Source organism: Myotis brandtii, unplaced genomic scaffold, assembly GCF_000412655.1.
Source record: "Myotis brandtii unplaced genomic scaffold, ASM41265v1 scaffold187, whole genome shotgun sequence".
Lineage (NCBI taxonomy): Eukaryota > Metazoa > Chordata > Mammalia > Chiroptera > Vespertilionidae > Myotis > Myotis brandtii.
In genome coordinates, this window is record NW_005356944.1 from 2249714 (window position 1) to 2253980 (window position 4267).

Here is a 4267-nt window from a genome sequence, read left to right on the forward strand (position 1 = left end):
TGACAATCCCCTGCCCTCCCTGTAGTATATTTTTCTAATAGCTCCATGATTTATAGGGTGCTAAATACTTTATTGTACCTTGTTTAGTGCTTACAACAACCTTGTGGTTCATAGGTGTTTACCAAGAGAAACAACCCAAAATGTAGTACCTACATACAATGGAATGTTATTTAGCCTTAAAAAAATAAAGGAAATTTTGGCACATACTCCAACATGGATGAACCTTGAGGACATTATGCTAAGTAAGCCAGTCACAAAAGAACAAATATTTGTATGATCCCACTTACATGAGATACCTAGAATAGTCAAATTCATACAGACAGAAGAATGGTGGATGCCAGAGGCTGAGAGGAGGAGTGAATGGGGAGTTTGTGTTAAATGGGGACAGATTTTCAGTTGGAGAGAAAGAAGAAGTCCTGGAGATGGAGTGTGGTGGTGGTGGTTGCACAAAACTGTGAATGTACTTTATGCCATAGAATGCTACCTTTAAAAATGGTAAATTTATGTTATGTATATGTTACCACAATAAAATAAATCTTGTAAGGCCAGTTATTTTACAAGTGAAGGAGGTGAGGTTCACAGATGTGAAGACTTTTGCTCACATTCACACAGCTGGCAAATCACGATTTCAATGTGTCTCTAACTCCTTGACCTTGGGTAATAGAAAGAGCACCAACTTAGCTCCAGTTCTACCACCAGCTTGATGGTGGGCAACTCCTTTCCTTTCTCCAGTTCTGAATGGGTCTCTCATCATAAAGTGATTTTTATTGATTTCAGAGAGGAAGGGAGAGAGAGAGAGAGAGAGAGAGATCAATGTTGAGAGAGAATCATAGATCGGCTGCCTCCTGCACGCCCCCTACTGGGGATGGAGCTGGCAACCTGGGCATGTGCCCTTGGCTGGAATCGAACCTGGGACCCTTCAGTCCACAGGTCGATCCTCTATCCACTGAGCCAACCGGCCAGGGCTATTTTATTTTTTTAATTATAAAAGAATTAGATGCTATTGCTAAAAGTCTAATGATATGGAAATGTATAAAAATTAACTCCCCATCTCATTACCTTGATTAATTAATGTTATTTCTCTATACTGAAAAAACATATGCACATCTATGAAAGGCTTTCCCCCCTATGGCTTAGAAAGATATAACATTATACAATTACATTGTATTTTTACCCTCTTAAATTATGGTTAATCTTTCATATCAATAAATTTTGAACTATTTTTAATAGCAATATAATACTCCATCATAAGGCAATACCTAGTTCCCTTATTTTTAAAAAAATATATTTTATTGATTTTTTTTTTACAGAGAGGGAGGGAGAAGGATAGAGAGTTAGAAACATCAATGAGAGAGAAACATAGATCAGCTGCCTCCTGCACACCCCCTACTGGGGATATGCCTGCAACCAAGGTACATGCCCTTGACCGGAATCGAACCTGGGATCCTTCAGTCCGCAGGCTGACGCTCTATCCACTGAGCCAAACCAGTCAGGGCATAATTCTCTTATTAATGGACATTTGTTACTACTACAAAATGCTATAATAAATAAATTTATACCAATACCTTTATTGATGAGTTGTCTGTAGGCTAGATTTCCAGTAGGATTACTTTGCTAAAGACTTACTGCATTTTAAAGTTTCGATATTACCAGAATAGTTCTCAAGAAGGATGTAGAGTTCACACTATCATTAGCAATGTGTGAATGTACTTTCCTCACACCTTACCAGCAATAGATTTAAATCTAATATTTTTGCAAATCTGAGGTGTGAAAAATGTTCTCATTTTTTCAGGAAATTGCACTCGACTACCAATGGAGTTCCTTTTTTATTGGCCATTTGTAGTTATTTTTTTAATTCAAGTATTGTATGCCTCATTTGCACTTCTTTTCCTATAGAATTGCCAGTTTATATCCTTGGCTCATTTATTTCATCTTTTTCCCATGTAAATTTGTAGTTTTTTTGTACAGTTGCCCTGAACTGCAGATACATATCTAATTGCCATTCGTATCTCCACTTGGCTGTTTGCACAACTTTAAGTAGAGGCATCTTAAACTTATCATGTCCAAAATAGAATTTCTGGTCTTCCACAGAAAATCTATTTCTCCTGCAATATTACTCATCTCAGTTAATGCTTCCAGTGGCTCAGTGTCATCTTTGATTCCTCTTTCACAATTTACAACCAATCACAGCTTTACAGTCAAATCTGACCACTTCCCCTGAATTCTATTGGGACACCTTGATCCATGTCACCATCATCTCACCATCATCTCTCTCCTGTATTTTTTATTTTTTGGAGTGGAAGAGAGAGGGAAAGACAGAGAGAAACATTGATGTGAGAGAAACACATCAGTTGGATCAATTGGTTGCCTCCTGCAGGTGTCCCAACCAGGGCTCAGGCTTGGGAGGAGTCTCCAACTGAGGTATGTGCACTTGAACAGAATCGAACCTGGGACCCTTCAGTCCGCAGGCTGACGCTCTATCCACTGAGCCAAACCGTATTTTAGAAGTAGTGGTAATTTTTCTGAGCAAGCAACTGTTTTCTCTTTGTTTTTGCCTATTTCAATAGCAGCAATAATGATTACCTTTATCACCTCTCGGCCTTTTGGCTAAGATCAAGTGTAGTATCTGTTCTTATCAGTGTAATATCTGATACATCCTCTATCTGAGGACATTATATTAAGTGTATTTTTGGAATAGGGAGATGGAATAGGAGCTTGCTGTGTCCACTCCACGCATCGACCTGGTATTGCAATATCTCCGGGAACGGTGCACCAAAAAAAAAAAAAAAAAAAAAAAGTCACCTACAAAACAATGAAAGAAAAGTCTTAGCAGATGAACCCCTCTGCCCGATGTTCTCCACAGATTTCCAGCCTAAGAGTGAAAGCCAGTGATTTCAATGTCTACAAGGGGTTACGCCTCCTGCCCCCCACTCCTATCCTTATGCTCTATTATTCACCCAACGTCCCACTTCCAGCCATCCCAGCTTCCCGCAATTCCTTCAACAGGCTTTCTGACCGGAATGGTTCCTCATTCTGGGTTGCTTGCTCCTTCGGTTACTTTACACATTTCTAGCACTATTCAACAAATGATGTTTTGTTAATCTGTCTTCTCACCATAATATAAGCTCCAAGGTGGGGAGTTTTGTTCACTGCTATATTCTTGGTGCTGCCCGCGTGGTAGATAATAAAATTTGTAGAATGAGTATGTAGGCAAATATTTCCCTGAGTTGGTTACATGAACTTGTTTTTGATGTCTTCTGCCATGCAAAAATCTTTATTTATATACATCCGTCAGTTTTGAAATTTTTCCTTTTATTTTTATTAAAAGGCTCAACGTTTGCTGCCTCAAGGACCCTTCTTTTGACCTAATTTTTTATTTTATTAAACTTATGTAGAAAATTTCAAACATACACAAGAAGGCTACATCTCATTAACCCTCGTTTGTCAAGTCCATAAGGGCAGAGACGTGCTCTTATTTTCCACGTCTCCAGAGTCTGCCGGGGCCTCAGCAACCCCAGAGAATGTGTTTCTAGCAGTGGTTCTCAACCTGTGGGTCGCGACCCCTTTGGCGGTCGAACGACCCTTTCACAGGGGTCGCCTAAGACCATCCTGCATATCAGTTATTTACATTACAATTCATAACAGTAGCAAAATTACAGTTATGAATTGGCAACGAAAATAATTTTATGGTTGGGTCACAACATGAGGAACTGTACTTAAAGGGCCAGAAGGTTGAGAACCACTGTAAGGGTATGAGGGTTCCTCCCCGGGCAGAGGCCCCTCGGATCCCCTTGGATCGTCCTGCACGGCCTCCCGGTAGTTCCGGAAGCCGGGAAGGCGTTTGTTTGTCCGGGCTTTTCCTGCCAGGCCAGGCCTCCCCGCGGATACTCTCTCTCCCACCTCTAGGCGCTGGGTTGGCCTAAGCTGCCAGAATGGGAGAAGCTCTGACTTCCGACTGAACCAAGTTTTCCCGTGGGGCCGGCGGATTCCAGCTCCACCCGGGGCAGCAGCGGCGCGGCCTCTGGGACTAGGCCGCTCGGCTGCCGATGCTCGAGTACCCACACCTCCAACCCTCCTTTCCCCCGCCCCTCGGCAGTGGCGGTTGGTCGCGCGCCGTCGTCCTTCTCCCACCCCTCCGTTAACGAGCGGGCGCTAGGCCCTCTGGGATTGGCTGTGTCTGTGTACAATCTTTCTTAGACTCTCTGATTGGCTGCAGAACGCGCGGGATGCGAGCCCTGATTGGCTATATTAGAGCGCCTGCGCGGCG